This window comes from Hypanus sabinus, chromosome 18 (genome assembly GCF_030144855.1).
Source record: "Hypanus sabinus isolate sHypSab1 chromosome 18, sHypSab1.hap1, whole genome shotgun sequence".
Classification (NCBI taxonomy): Eukaryota; Metazoa; Chordata; class Chondrichthyes; order Myliobatiformes; family Dasyatidae; genus Hypanus; species Hypanus sabinus.
The window spans coordinates 67,143,007-67,159,735 of record NC_082723.1 but is presented as its reverse complement, the minus strand read 5'-3'; the positions used below and the strand labels follow the sequence as shown (position 1 = coordinate 67,159,735).

At 46.2% G+C, this 16,729-nt stretch overlaps 1 non-coding gene across 1 annotated transcript; it reads right to left on the bottom strand.

Moving 5' to 3' along the window:
• Positions 1–2,001: 2,001 nt before the first annotated feature.
• On the bottom strand, positions 2,002–2,074 carry trnaf-gaa (transfer RNA phenylalanine (anticodon GAA)). The gene has a single exon. It is a non-coding gene; the product is annotated as a tRNA-Phe (tRNA).
• Positions 2,075–16,729: the final 14,655 nt, after the last annotated feature.

Genomic DNA, 16,729 nt, shown 5'->3' with positions numbered 1-16,729 from the left:
AATAATAAATAAGCACTAAATATCAAAATACTGTATGAGATAAAGAGTCCTTGAAAGCGAGTCCATGTGGGAAAATTTCAATGATTGAGCAAATGAAGTTGAGTGAAGTTATCCCCTCTGCTTCAAGAGTCTGGTGGTTGAGGGGTAATAACTGTTCCTGAACCTGGTGGAGTGAATCTTGAGGCTCCTGTACCTCCTTCCTGATAGTTGAGAGGTGATAACTGTTCCTGAACTTGATGGTGTGAGCCCTGAGGCCCTTAAACCTTCTTCCTGATGGCAGTGATGAGAATACGGTATGCCCTGGGTAATGAGCATATCTGATAATGGAGGCTGCTTTCCTGCAACAGTGCTCCATGTAGATGACTCAATGGTGGGGAGGACTTTACCCATGATGAACTAGGCCGTATCCACTACTTTTTATAGTGTTTTCCTTTCAAGGGCATTGGTGTTTACATACCAGGCAAGAACAAAAATTTCACTGCTTATTTACCAGTATTAACTTGGTTTTGCAAGGCAGCTAACTTCAATCTTATTTCCTCACCTATCACCCTACCAGACTACAGATCCAACGTATAATCCTCCGTAACTTCCGCCACCTCCTAAGGGATCCCACCACCAGACACATCTTCCCCTCTCCCCAATCACGGCTTTCCACAGGGATCGCTTCCTACGTGACTCCCTTGTCCATTCATCCCCCCCATCCCTCCCCACCAACCTCCCTCCAGGCACTTATCCCTGCAAACGGAAGAAGTGCTACACCTGCCCCCACACTTTTTCCCTCACCACCATCCCAGGCCCTAGACAGTCCTTTCAGGTGAGGCACCACTTCACCTGCGAGTCAGCTGGGGTGATATACTGTATCCGGTGTTCCCGATGTGACCATTTATACATTGGGGAGACCCGCCGCAGACTGGGAGACCGTTTCGCCGAACGCCAGCGCTCAGTCCTCCAGCAGAGGCGGGAACTCCCTGTGGCCACACACTTCAATTCCACAGACCATTCCCACTCCGACATGTCTGTTCATGGCCTCCTCTACCGTCAAGATGAGGCCACACGCAGGTCGATGGAGCAATACCTTATCTCCCACCTAGGTAGCCTCATGCCGGCATGAACATTCAACTCATGGACCTCCGTTGATACCCTTGTCCCCCCTTACCCCATCCCTATCTATAATTTTAGTCTGGTTCTCTTTCTCTTTTTTCCCCCCCTCACTATAATCTCCCCCCCCCCCCGACCTACCTTTCTTTCCCTTCTATTTCCCATAATTCTCCACCTTCCCCCAGCCCATTTCCCTCCAGCCTATCACTTCCCAGCTCTCTACTTCGTCCCTCCCCCCACTTCTTATCCCCCCTCGACCATCCCATGTTATTTCACTCCTGATGAGGGGTTTCGACCTGAAACGTCGTCACTACCTCCTTCCATAGATGCTGTCTGGCCTGCTGAGTTCTGCCAGCATTTTGTATTTTTATTCAATCTTATTGTGTCATTTTGAACCAAGGCCATAACTCATAGGAGGAGAATTAGGCCATTCAGCCCATTAAGTCTGCTCCACTATTCCACCATGGTTGATTTATTCTCCCTCTCAACCACATTCTTCTGCCTTCTCCCCTTAACCTTTGACACTCTGACTAATCAAGAACCAGTCAACTTCACTTTAAATATACCCAATGACTTGGCCTCCACCCCTGTTTGTGGCAACGAATTCCACAGATTCGCCACCATCTGACAGGACACCCTTCTGTTCTGAGGCGGTGTCCTTGGTCTTAGACTCTCCCACTATAGGAAACATCCTCTCTATCAAGGCCTTTCAGTATTGATTGAGATACAGCACGGAACAGGCCCTTCTGGCCCTTTGAGTCGTGCCACCCAGCAATCCCCTGATTTAATCCTAGCCTAATTATGGGACATTTTAGAGAATACTCATAGGAATGTACTAACTCCTTACAGATGGCACCAGAATTGTTATGGTGCTAGTTATGGTGACCAATAAATAAGTTCCAGTGCCAAAACCCGGGATTGAACCAGGGACCTTTAGGTCTTCAGTCTAACACTCTCCCAGCTGAGCTATTTCAGCTGATGTATCTGCAGGATCGTATTTCTCCTCTGTCTTGTGCCTCACCATTCCAGCATCTGCAGTATTGCTTATCCCCTCCGTCTTGTACCTCACCATTCTAAATCTGCAGCACTGTATTTCTCCTGTGCTTGCACCTCACCATTCCATCATCTACAGTATTGTATTTCCCTGTGCTTTGCACCTCACCGTTCCAGCATCTGCAATATTGTATTTCCCTGTGCTTTGCACCTCACCATTCCAGCATCTGCAGTATTGTATTTCCCTGTGCTTTGTACCGCACCGTTCCTGCATCTGCAGTATTGTATTTCCCTGTGCTTTGTACCTCACCATTCCAGCATCTGCAATATTGTATTTCCCTGTGCTTTGCACCTCACCATTCCATCATCTGCAGTATTGTATTTCCCTGTGCTTTGTACCTCACCATTCCAGCATCTGCAGTATTGTATTTCCCTGTGCTTTGTACCTCACCGTTCCTGCATCTGCAGTATTGTATTTCCCTGTGCTTTGTACCTCACCGTTCCAGCATCTGCAGTATTGTATTTCCCTGTGCTTTGCACCTCACCATTCCAGCATCTGCAGTATTGTATTTCCCTGTGCTTTGTACCTCACCATTCCAGCATCTGCAGTATTGTATTTCCCTGTGCTTTGCACCTCACCATTCCATCATCTGCAGTATTGTATTTCCCTGTGCTTTGTACCTCACCATTCCAGCATCTGCAGTATTGTATTTCCCTGTGCTTTGCACCTCACCATTCCAGCATCTGCAGTATTGTATTTCCCTGTGCTTTGTACCTCACCATTCCAGCATCTGCAGTATTGTATTTCCCTGTACTTTGTACCTCACCGTTCCTGCATCTGCAGTATTGTATTTCCCTGTGCTTTGTACCTCACCGTTCCAGCATCTGCAGTATTGTATTTTCCCTGTGCTTTGTACCTCACCATTCCATCATCTACAGTATTGTATTTCCCTGTGCTTTTCACCTCACCATTCCAGCATCTGCAGTATTGTATTTCCCTGTGCTTTTCACCTCACCATTCCAGCATCTGCAGTATTGTACTTCCCTGTGCTTTGTACCTCACCATTCCAGCATCTGCAGTATTGTATTTTCCCTGTGCTTTGTACCTCACCATTCCAGCATCTGCAGTATTGTATTTCCCTGTGCTTGCACCTCACCATTCCATCATCTACAGTATTGTATTTTCCCTGTGCTTTGCACCTCACCATTCCAGCATCTGCAATATTGTATTTCCCTGTGCTTTGCACCTCACCGTTCCTGCATCTGCAGTATTGTATTTCTCTTTTGCCTCGTCCCTCACTGTCCCATCATTTTATTTATTTAGAGATACATCATGGAACAGGCTCTTCCAGCCCAGCAAGCCGCAGCACCCAGCACCTCCCTCACTTAACCTTAACCTAATCACAGGATAGTGTAAAATCATCAATTAACCGACTAGCCAGTACATCTTTGGACTGTGGGAGGAAACCAGAGCATCTGTCTGACTGATATTTGCCCAGAGGAAGCTAATTGATTATCAGAGCAACTCAAGTAGATTCTATGAGTGGCGTTTAGCAGTGTAAATGTGAACACAGTCGAAGCAGATTGTGATGCAATAAGTGAGTAGCCAAATTTAGCTGGTCCGAGGCAGAGAAGTAACCCCTGTCAAATTCTTAATGTGGGTTTATGCCGAATGAGTTTTGTGGACTTGAAAAAGGGTAAGATGAGGGAATACACTCCAATCCTCATAGAGGAATCAGGAGTGGAGAGAGAGCAATTTCAAGTTCCTGGCTGTCAATATCTCTGAGGATCTATCCTGGATCCAACATATTGATGCAGCTGTAAAGAAGACACAACAGTGACTATATTTCATTAGGAGTCTGAGGAGATTTGGTTTGTCACCAAAGACACTCACAAATTTCTGCAGATGTACTGTGGAGAGCATTCTGACTGGCTACATCACCATCCGGTATGGGGAGGGGGACTATTGTATCAAATCGAAACAAGCTGCTGAGAGTTGAAAACTCAGTCAGCCCCATCATGGTCACTAGCCTCTGTAGTATCCAGGACACCTTCAAGGAGCGGTGCCTCAAAAAGGCAACATTCATCATTGCAGACCTCCACTTCTGATCCCTCGATGAGGTTTGGTTGCTCTATGAAGCCTGAAGACACACTCTCAACGATTCCCCTCGGCCATCCGATTTCTGAATGGACATTAAACCCGTGAACACCACCTCACTTCCATTTTGTTTCTATTTTTTCACTACTTATTTAATTTAAATATTTAATATGTGTATATATTTACTGTAACACACAGTTTTATTATTATGTATAGCAATATGCTGCAGCCACAAGGACAACAAACTTTTTGACACTTGATCCAAGTGTTTCTGCAGGACCATGATTCTAATGGGTGCTTATATATGTTGTAAAAACAAGCCTGGAGGATGTGGAATCGATATGGGTAGAGCTACATAACACTAAGGGGCAGAAAACGCTGGTGGGAGTTGTGAACAGGCCACCTAATGGTAGTAGTGAGGTTGGGGATGGCATTAAACAGGAAATTAGAAATGCGTGCAATAAAGGAACAGTAGTTATAATGGGTGACTTCAATCTACATATAGATTGGGTGAACCAAATTGGTAAGGGTGCTGAGGAAGAGGATTTCTTGGAATGTATGCGGGATGGTTTTCTGAACCAACATGTCGAGAAACCAACTAGAGAGCAGGCTATTCTAGATTGGGTATTGAGCAATGAGGAAGGGTTAGTTAGCAATCTTGTCGTGCGAGGCCCCTTGGGTAAGAGTGACCATAATATGGTGGAATTCTTCATTAAGATGGAGAGTGACATAGTTAATTCAGAAACAAAGGTTCTGAACTTAAAGAAGGGGAACTTTGAAGGTATGAGATGTGAATTAGCTAAGATAGACTGGTAAATGATACTTAAAGGGTTGACGGTGGATATGCAATGGCAAGCATTTAAAGATCGCATGGATGAACTACAACAATTGTTCATCCCAGTTTGGCAAAAGAATAAACCAGGGAAGGTAATGCACCGGTGGCTGACAAGAAAAATTAGGGATAGTATTAAGTCCAAAGAGGAAACATAACTTAGCAAAACAAAAGCGGCACACCTGAGGACTGGGAGAAATTCAGAGACCAGCAGAGGAGGACAAAGGGCTTAATTAGGAAAGGGAAAAAAGATTGAGAGAGAAAGCTGGCAGGGAACATAAAAACTGATTGTAAAAGCTTTTATAGGTACGTGAAAAGAAAAAGATTGGTCAAGACAAATGTAGGTCCTTTACAGTCAGAAACAGGTGAATTGATCATAGGGAACAAAGACATGGCAGACCAATTGAATAACTACTTTGGTTCTGTCTTCACTAAGAAGAACATAAATAATCTTCCGGAAATAGTAGGGGACCGAAGGTCTGGTGAGATGGAGGAAATGAGGGAAGTACATGTTAGTAGGGAAGTGGTGTTAGGTAAATTGAAGGGATTAAAGGCAGATAAATCCCCAGGGCCAGATGGTCTGCATCGCAGAGTGCTTAAGGAAGTAGCTCAAGAAATAAAGGATGCATTAGTGATAATTTTTCAAAACTCCTTAGATTCTGGATTAGTTCCTGAGGATTGGAGGGTGGCTAATGTAACCCTACTTTTAAAAAAGGAGGGAGAGAGAAACCGGGGAATTATAGACCGGTTAGTCTGACATCGGTGGTGGGGAAAATGCTAGAGTCGGTTATCAAAGATGTGATAACAGCACATTTGGAAAGAGGTGAAATCATCGGACAAAGTCAGCATGGATTTGTGAAAGGAAAATCATGTCTGACGAATCTTATAGAATTTTTTGAAGATGTAACTAGTACAGTGGATAGGGGAGAGCCAGTGGATGTGGTATATTTAGATTTTCAAAAGGCTTTTGACAAGGTCCCACACAGGAGATTAGTGTGCAAACTTAAAGCACATGGTATTGGGGGTATGGTATTGATGTGGATAGATAATTGGTTGGCAGACAGGAAGCAAAGAGTGGGAGTAAACGGTACCTTTTCAGAATGGCAGGCAGTGACTAGTGGGGTACCACAAGGCTCAGTGCTGGGACCCCAGTTGTTTACAATATATATTAATGATTTAGACGAGGGAATTAAATGCAGCATCTCCAAGATTGCGGATGACACGAAGCTGGGCAGCGGTGTTAGCTGTGAGGAGGATGCTAAGAGGATGCAGGGTGACTTGGATAGGTTAGGTGAGTGGGCAAATTCATGACAGATGCAATTTAATGTGGATAAATGTGAGGTTATCCATTTTGGTTGCAAGAACAGAAAACAGATTATTATCTGAACGGTGGCTGATTAGGGAAAGGGGAGATGCAACAAGACCTGGGTGTCATTGTACACCAGTCATTGAAGGTGGGCATGCAGGTACAGCAGGCGGTGAAAAAGGCAAATGGTATGTTGGCATTCATAGCAAAAGGATTTGAGTACAGGAGCAGGGAGGTTCTACTGCAGTTGTACAAGGCCTTGGTGAGACCACACCTAGAATATTGTGTGCAGTTTTGGTCCCCTAATCTGAGGAAAGACATTCTTGCCATAGAGGGAGTACAGAGAAGGTTCACCAGATTGATTCCTGGGATGCAGGACTTTCATATGAAGAAAGACTGGTTCGACTGGGCTTATACTCACTGGAATTTAGAAGATTGAAACGTATAAAATTCTAAAGGGATTAGACAGGCTAGATGCAGGAAGATTGTTTCCGATGCTGGGGAAGTCCAGAACGAGGGGTCACAGTTTAAGGATAAAGGGGAAGCCTTTTAGGACCGAGATGAGGAAAAACTTCTTCACACAGAGAGTGGTGAATCTGTGGAATTCTCTGCCACAGGAAACAGTTGAGGCCGGTTCATTGGCTATATTTAAGAGGAAGTTAGATATGGCCCTTGTGGCTAAAGGGATCAGGGGGTATGGAGAGAAAGCAGGTACAGGGTTCTGAGTTGGATGATCAGCCATGATCATACTGAATGGCGGTGCAGGTTCGAAGGGCCGAATGGCCTACTCCTGCACCTATTTTCTATGTTTCTATATATTATGCATGCACCATAGTGATCTCAAGAAAGAATGACTGTTTCAGATCAGAATTGGCTCATGTGCAGAGATATCTTTAGCTGCTATCTCTCACAGGGAAATGAAGTTATTCGGAAGAAGCTCACAAAACTTCTGAAATTTAAAAATGATTGGTATGTCTTTGTAATGTAGATCTGAAAAACTCAGAAGTTCACAAGCCAATTTCTAAAACTACACTCAGTGACCGCTTTATTAGGTGCTACCAGGATTCAGGGCAGCTTCTAGCCTGCTGTTGTAGGACTATTATTCATAGACATAGGCTTAGAAGAGTACAGCACAGGAACAGGCCATTCAGCCCACACTGTTGTGCCAAACCAGCTAAAAAATAAATCAAAAACACCCAATCACTAATACCAGACATCCACCACTCTGAATAAAACACTTACCCCTCACATCCCCCTTCAATCCTGTCCACTCTACCTACGCAAACACGAGGAAATCTGCAGATGCCGGAAATTCAAGCAACACACACAAAATGCTGGTGGAACGCAACAGGCCAGGCAGTTAGTAAGAGATTCTACTCCACCAATGTCTCTCATAATCTTATAAACCTCTATCAGATCTCCCCTCAGCACTCCAGAGAAAACAAACCAAGTTTGTCCAGCCTCTCATTACACATGCCCTCTGAACCAGGCAGCATCCTGGTGAACCTCTTCTGCACTCTCTCCAAAGCCTCGACATCCTTCCTTCAGTGGGGAGACCAGGAATGTACACAATACTCCAGATGTGGTCTGACCACAGTTTTATAAAGCTGCAACAGAACCTCCTGGCTTTTGAATCCAGTGCTTACTAATGAAAGCAAACATTCCATAAGCCTTCTTAACCACCCGATCGACCTGTGTGGTCACTTTCAAGGAGCCATGAACTTGGATCTGATGATCTCTCTGCTCAGCAACACTGTTAACTTTGAATGTAGAAGATTGGGAGGAGATTTGATGGAGGTATACTAAATTATGAGGGGTATAGAGAGGGTAAATGCAAACAGGCTTTTCCCGCTGAGGTTGGGTGGGTGGGTCTACAACCAGAGGTCATGGGTTAAGGGTGAAAGGTGAAAGGTTTAAGGGGAGCATGAGGGGAAACTTCTTCACTCAGAGGGTGACGAGAGTGTGGAATGAGCTGCCATTGCAAGTGGTGCATGTGAGATCGATTTCAACATTTAAGAGAAGTTTGGATAGGCACATGGATGGTAGGGGTGGGCAGGACTACGGTCATGATGCAGGTCGACGGGGGTAGGCAGTTTAAATGGCTCAGCATAGACTAGATGGCGGAAGGGCCCGATTCTGTGCTGTGACTATGACTATTGAATGGACTCGAGCTCACACTCATCCTTGTCGTGGCCAGCTTCGATTGTACAGTATCATGCACATGGAGGACTCCAAATCCCAAACAGCTACTGTATGGTGAGCTATCTCTGTGCAGGAGGAACCTCCTCGCAGGTGGTTCAAAGCCAACATTGCAAAGACTGGACGTACACTGAAGCAGCTGGAATGGTACGCACGGACCAGACTGGATGGTGTGCCTTTAAAACTCGCCCACAACAACTTTTAAGGAGAAGCATCATGCTAACATGTTGGCTGCCTGAGAGCAACGGAAAGTTGCAGCAGCAATTCCTCTCACTGACTTGGAGCGGTTCCCCTGCCCTCACTGTGAACGGGTTTTCTGCTCAAGACTCGGACTTCACGGCCACCTTCGGGTCCATAAAGATGAGCTGCACGAGAACGGCCGTCCATGTTGGACGGCCATCACTCTGTGCAATGTGCACGACAACACACACAAAATGCTGGAGGAACTCAGCAGGTCAGGGAGCATCTGTGGAAATGAATCAATAGTCAACGTTTCAGGCTGAGACCCTTCATTAGGACTGGAGAGGAAAGGGGGAAGGTGCCAGAATAAAAGGGTGGCGAGAGGGGAAGGAGGACAAACTAGAAGGTGATAAGTGAATCAGATGGGTGGCAAAGGTCAAGGGCTGGAGTTGAAGGAATCTGATATGAGAAAGGGAAGGAGAGGGGACCCAGGGGAAGTAGGCAGGTGAGGAGAGGTAAGAGGCCAGAGTGGGGAAGAGGGAGGGACTTTTTTTTCTAACCAGAAGGAGAAATTGGTATTCACGCCATCAGGTTGGAGGCTGCCAGGTGGAGTACAAGATGTTGCTCCTCCATGCTGAGGGTGGGCTCATCTTGGTGCAAGAGGTCATGGGCCAACATGTAGGAATGGGAACGGGAATCGGAATTGAGATGTTTGGCCACCGGGGAGTTGTGCCATTGGCAGATGCAGTGGAGGTGCTTGACAAAGTGGTCCCCCCATTTACAACGTTCCACCAATGTAGAGGAGAACCAGGCACAGTAGATGATCTCAGCAGATTCACGGTGAAGGACTTTTTGGGCCCCTGAATGGAGGGAAGGGAGGAGGTGTAGGGACTGGTGTGGCCCTGAATGGAGGGGAGGGAGGAGGTTTATGGGCTGGTGTGGCCCTGAATGGAGGGGAGGGAGGAGGTGAATGGGCAGATGAGGCCCTGAATGGAGGGGAGGGAGGAGGTGAATGGACAGGTGTGACCCTGAATGAAGGGGAGGGAGGAGGTGAATGGGCAGGTGTGAGCCTGAATGGAGGGGAGGGAGGAGGTGAATAGACAGATGTGACCCTGAATGGAGGGGAGGGAGGAGGTGAATGGACAGATGTGGCCCTGAATGGAGGGGAGGGAGGAGGTGAATGGACAGGGGTGGCCAGGAATGGAGGGGAGGGAGGAGGTGAATGGGCAGATGTGGCCCTGAATGGAGGGGAGGGAGGAGGTGAATGGACAGGTGTGGCCCTGAATGGAGGGGAGGGAGGAGGTGAATGGACAGGTGTGACCCTGAATGGAGGGGAGGGAGGAGGTGAATGGACAGGGGTGGCCAGGAATGGAGGGGAGGGAGGAGGTGAATGGACAGGTGTGGCCCTGAATGGAGGTGAGGGAGGAGGTGAATGGATAGGTGTAGCACTTTGGCGTCTTGCAGGGATATGTGCCGGGAAGGAGAATAGTGGGGAGGGATGAATTTTGTTACTGCACTCAGTGCATGCAACAATAATGAATTAAGTTACATTAACCTGTTTCCCTCACCTTGTTGTTATCACCTGACAATCTGGGCACCCAACAAGTCCAACCATCTCAAATCAAATCAAATCATGTTTAATTGTCACTTAACCTTACATAAATACAGCCAAACCACGCAGCATTCCTCTGGGGCCAAGGTGTAAAACATATACAGCACATTCAAAACAGCAAGCAAAAAAAAAAGTCATGCAAAATCACCCATATATAGTCCAAGACCCTGAGTGACATGTCCTGGAAATTGATAGTACAGTTCCCAGCAATCCAGCCTGTCATTCTAGCACCAACAGGAGAGGCCAGCCCCCAACCCAGCTACACTGCCTCCAGCGTCTCCTCACCTGGAGTGCAGCAGCAGGCAAGACTGCGGCTTGAGGCCTAATCCTAGCTACATCCGAGGCAACGCAGCTCCCATGCCGCCTGTCTTGTCACCAAACAAGGGAAACAAGCCTGTGGTATCTTATGTTATCCAATGGGGTCATGCCCTTGTGAGACAGTCGCTCCCGGTTACACTTCTCCAACTCTGATGCCTTCCGGTCGCAGGAAGCAACACAGTCTGCACCCTGGCCAACTCATCCAAAACCAAAGTGTTTTCCGCTGACCCACCGGCTGGCTCCTCCTTCTCCGGTTCATGGTACACTCGGAATCAGGTCAGCAAGTTTAGAGAAGCATCTTTGTCAAGAAATAATCAGGTTAATTCAGCAGTTGGAAATCATTTGATTCAACTATGGATATTTTTCCCTTTGGATAAGTATGATTTTCTGAACTGTGATCCCACTCTCAGACACTCACCATGATTCCTGAATTATTCTCTGTGCCGCTTTCTGAGATAACTACCTTCATTTTAATAAATTATACATCTGTTGTATAAATTTAACTTCACACGTTCTTGATGTGAATCAGAGAAGAGTTTTATTATCTTCATTGCGCTCCCCAACCCACCTGGCTTCACCTATCACCTTTCGACTTGTCCTCATTCCCCTCTCCCCACCTTCCCTGAGAATCTACGGTACATGTTTCCGGAACACAAGTCGTGGCCGGATCAACCACGGCTGGGTCTCCAGGGTGAGGGTGCCTGATACCGAAAGACCCGAAACACCCGGTCACCCATTTGGGTTACATCAGTAACCGAGCATGGTATTCTTCATATCACTAAGCTGGAGCTACTGGTGATGACCAGGAACGGACTGACTGACGATGATGAACAGTGTGGTGACAACTGGAAAGACAGTTGACAGCCCGGGGAGATGGTAACTGGGATGGGGAGGGCTAGCGACCCAAACCGTGTCTTCTGTGAGGGAGAAAGCCAAAACATTGTCTAATGGAAACACATCCCTAGGAGAGCCCGATGGGAGGGGGGGCAGTGGGGGAGGATGAACAGCCCAACCTGAACCACAGAAATGGAAAACCAATGACGAGTTCGGAATGTATTTGTGGGAAGATCCACAAGTCCTGAATGAAATCTCTGGTGGGTGAAGCACCAACACAGCCCACCGGGAGATCACCTGACATTCTCTAGCATCTTCCGCCTTCCTTTCCAGCCTTCGTGAAGGGTGTCAGCCTGAAACGTTGAATTGTTGGGGGGTGGGAACCGAACTGAAGAGACTGGGGAAGAGGAGGTTGGCTCACAAATAGAGAAAGCTTGTAGATAGTGCGAGAGGTAGGACAGGCAGATGAAAGAAGGGACATGCTCCGACTGATGGTTTGAGATGTGTCTATCATAATGTAAGGAGTGTTGTGAACAAAGTGGATGAGCTTAGAGCGTGGATCAGTACTTGGAGATATGATGTGGTGGCCATTACAGAGACTTCGATGGATCAGGGACAGGAATGGTTACTTCAAGGGCTGGGCTTTAGATGTTTCAGAAAGGACAGGAGGGAGGAAAAAGAGGTGGGGGTGTGGCACTGTTGATCAGAGATAGTGTCACAGCTGCAGAAAAGGTGGAGGCTATGAAGGGATTGTCTACGGAGTCTCTGTGGGTGGAGGTTAGGAACAGGAAGGGGTCAATAATTTTACTGGGCGTTTTATATAGGCCACCTAATAGTAACAGGGATATCGAGGAGCAGATAGGGAAACAGATCCTGGAAAGGTGTAATAATAACAGAGTTGTTGTGATGGGAGATTTTAATTCCCCAAATATCGATTGGCATCTCCCTAGAGCAAGGGGATTAGATGAAGTGGAGTTTGTTAGGTGTGTTCAGGAAGGTTTCTTGATACAGTATGCAGATAAGCCTACAAGAAGAGAGGCTGTACTTGATTTGGTATTGGGAAATGAACCTGGTCAGGTGTCAGATCTCTCAGTGGGAGAGCATTTTAGAGATAGTGAGCATAATTCTATCTCTTTTACAATAGCATTGGAGAGAGATAGGAACAGACAAGTTAGAAAAGTGTTTAATTGGAGTAAGGGGAATTATGAGACTATCAGGCAGGAAATTGGAGGCTTAAATTGGAAACAGATGTTCTCAGTGAAAAGTATGGAAGAAATGTTGCAAATATTCAGGGGATATTTGTGTAGAATTCTGTATAGGTACGTTCCAATGAGACAGGAAAGTTATGGTAGGGTACAGGAACCATGGTGTACAAAGGCTGTAATAAATCTCGTCAAGAAGAAAAGAAAAGTTTACAAAAGGTTCAGAGTTAGGTAATGTTAGAGATATAGATCTAGAAGATTATAAGGCTACTAGGAAGGATCTTATAAGGAAATTAGGAGAGCCGGAAGGGGCATGAGAAGGCCTTGGCGAGCAGGATTAAGGAAAACCCGAAGGCATTCTACAAATATGTGAAGAGCAAGAGGATAAGATGTGAAAGAATAGGACCTGTCAAGTGTGACAGTGGGAAAGTGTGAATGGAACCGGAGGAAATAACAGAGGCACTTAATGGAAACTTTACTTCTGTATTCACTATGGAAAAGGATCTTAGTGATTGTAGTGATGACTTGCAGCAGACAGAAAAGCTTGAGCATATAGACATTAAAAAAGGATGTGCTGGAGTTTTTGGAAAGCATCAAGTTGGATAAGTTGCCGGGACCTGACTAAATGTACCCCAGGCTACTGTGGGAGGCAAGGGAGGAGATTGCTGAGCCTCTGGCGATGATCTTTGCATCATCAACGGGGGAGGGAGAGGTTCCGGAGGATTGGAGGGTTGTGGATGTTGTTCCTTTATTCAAGAAAGGGAGTAGAGTTAGCCCAGGAAATTATAGACCAGTGAGTCTTACCTCAGTGGTTGGTAAGTTGATGGAGAAGATCCTGAGAGGCAGGATTTATGAATATCTGGAGAGGTATAATATGCTTAGGAGTGGTCAACATGGCTTTGTCAAAGGCAGGTCATGCCCTACGAGCCTGATTGAATTTTTTGAGGATGTGACTAAACTCATTGATGAAGGAAGAGCAGTAGATGTCGTGTATATGGATTTCAGCAAGGCATTTGATAAGGTACCCCATGCAAGGCTTATTGAGAAAGTAAGGAGGCATGGGATCCAAGGGGACATTGCTTTGTGGATCGAGAACTGGCTTGCCCACAGAAGGCAAAGGGTGGTTGTAGACGGGCCATATTCTGCATGGAGGTCGGTCACCAGTGGAGTGCCTCAGGGATCTGTTCTGGAACCCTCACTCTTCATGATTTTTATAAATGACCTGGATGAGGAAGTGGAGGGATGCTGAGGATGCTAAGGTTGCTAACCTTAGATGCTAAGGTTGCTGATGACACAAAGGTTGGAGGTGTTGTGGATAGTGTGGAGGGCTGTCAGAGATTACAGAGGGACATTGATAGGACGCAAAACTGGGCAAATGGAGTTCAACCCAGATAAGTGTGAGGTGGTTCATTTTGGAAGGTCAAATATGACGGCAGAATATAGTATTAATGGTAAGACTCTTGGCAGTGTGGAGGATCAGAGGGATCTTGGGGTCCAAATCCGAATAGGACGCTCAAAGCAGCTGCGCAGGTTGACCCTGTGGTTAAGAAAGTGTACAGGCCTTCATCAATTGTGGAATTGAATTTGGGAGCCAAGAGGTAATGTTGCAGCTATATAGGACCCTGATCAGACCCCACTTGGAGTACTGTGCTCAATTCTGGTCGCCTCACTACAGGAAGGATGTGGAAGCCATAGAAAGGGTGCAGAGGAGATTTACAAGGATATTGCCTGGATTGGGGAGCATGCCTTATGAGAATAGGTTGAGTGAACTCGGCCTTTTCTCCTTGGAGCGATGGAGGATGAGAGGTGACCTGACAGAGGAGTACAAGATGATGAGAGGCATTGATCGTGTGAATAGTCAGAGGCTTTTTCCCAGGGCTGAAATGGCTGCCACAAGAGGACACAGGTTTAATGTGCTGGGGAGGAGGTACAGAGGAGATGTCAGGGGTAAGTTATTTACACAGAGAGTGGTGAGTGCATGGAATGGGCTGCCGGCAACAGTGGTGGTGGCAGAAACGATAGGGTCTTTTATGGGATTTTAGATAGGCACATGGAGCTTAGAAAAATAGAGGGCTATAGGTAAACCTAGTAATTTCTAAGGTAGGGACATGTTCGGCACAACTTTGTGAGCTGAAGGGCTTGTACTGTGCTACAGGTTTGCTATGTTTAGTCATTTCCATAGATACTGCTTGTGTGTTGCTCTGGATTTCCAGCATCTACACAATCTCTTCTGTTTATTAACATTGACATATATTGTGAAATATGTTGTTTTGTGGCAGCAATATCACTGACGTACATCTCTTCCACCTGTTGATATTTATCAGGCGCACTGTGTACGCAGGACCCTTAGCATTGTCAATGTTCCCACCCAGCTGTCCATCAATCTCTTTAACCCCTCACCATCAGGCAGGAGGTACTGTGGCATTAGGACAAGAACTGTTAGGATGGGAAACAGCTTCTTCCCCCAGGCCGTGAGACTAACGAACTCCCTGCTGCCACCCAGGTCTCATCACGTGTGAAGTGTCAATGGTGTCATACCATTTACTTTTTAACTTCTGTTATAAATGCATGCCTGGGCAGCTGCTATTCTGATGGCATGAATATCGATTTCACCTTGCAGTGAAATAAGTATTCCCTCCCCCTTCTCGCTCTTTACAAACTGACTCTTCCATTCCCCACTCTGGCGTCTTACATCTTTCCCCCCCGCCTGTCACCTCTCCCTGGGTCCCCTCCTCCTTCCCTTTCTCCAAAGCTCCACTCCCCTCTCCTATTAGATTCCTTCTGCTCCAGCCTTGACTTCTCCTACCCACCTGGCTTCACCTATCACCTTCCAGCTTGTCCTCCTCCTTCCCGCACCTCTTTATTCTGGTGTCTTCCCCCTTCTTTTCCAGTCCCGAAGAAGGTCTCGGCCCAAAACGCTGACTGCTTATTCCTCCCCACAGATGCTGCCCGACTGCTGAGTTCCTGCAGCATTTTGTGAGTGTTGCTCTGGATTTCCAGCTTCTGCAGAATCTCTTGTATTGAGTATCACTGACATATGTTGCAAAATCTGTTGTTTTTTGCGGCAGCAGTACATTGCAGTACATAAAACAAACTGTAAGTTACAATAAGAGATATGTAAAAATAAATAAGTAGTGCCCTGACCAATGAAAAAAGAGAGCGAAATAGTGACATACAGCATTGCGAAAATATCTTACGCACATATATATAAAACGAGTGTGCCTGACTTTCACATAGTACTGTAGTAATTTTATGTAATGCACTGTACGGCTGTCACAAAAAAAAACAAATTTCATGACATCTGTGAGTGATGATAAACCTGATTCTGATCTGGGTCTCTATTGTGGACTGAGAGTGGGAAGGGGGCAGGGAGAGGGGAATCATGGTTGGGAAAAGGGGAAGGGAGAGGGGAGGGAGTGGGAAGCACCAGAGAGACATTCTGTAATGATCAATAAACCAATTGTTTGAATCAAATGACCTTGCCTGGTGTCCCAGGGCTGGGTGTGTCTGCACCCCCTCCCCCCACCCCGGCACTCCTTCTTCACTGCCTGTCCCACATTCCCCCCACGGCGCACCACCATCATCATTGTCAGCATCTTCTGCTCCCGCCAGATTTACAGACTCACAGCTCCACGTTGACAAATCCAGTACCATGCAAAAATCTTAGGCATCCTAGCTAAATATACAGTATGTGTCCAAGACTTCTGGACAGTGCTGTATTATTAAAGGGTTCATGGACCGTTCAGAAATCTGATGGCAGAGAGCAAGAAGCTGTTTCTGAATCGTCTCGGAGTGTTAAATTAGGCACCATTTTTCACATCTCCTTAATGACTGATAAATCTGTTTGAAAGTCCACATCAGTTAATGATGCCATGGTTTAATAACATTTACCCAGCAGTCCAGCTCTAAGATAATTGTGATAATTGCACCAGTGTGCCTGACTTGAATATTTATATAATTCGCACGCATTGTCAAAATCATTTGATTTTGGCGGTGTTCACTGAACCTGGCAATTAGCTTTCAAACATTTCATCACCGATCGAGGTGACAACCTCAG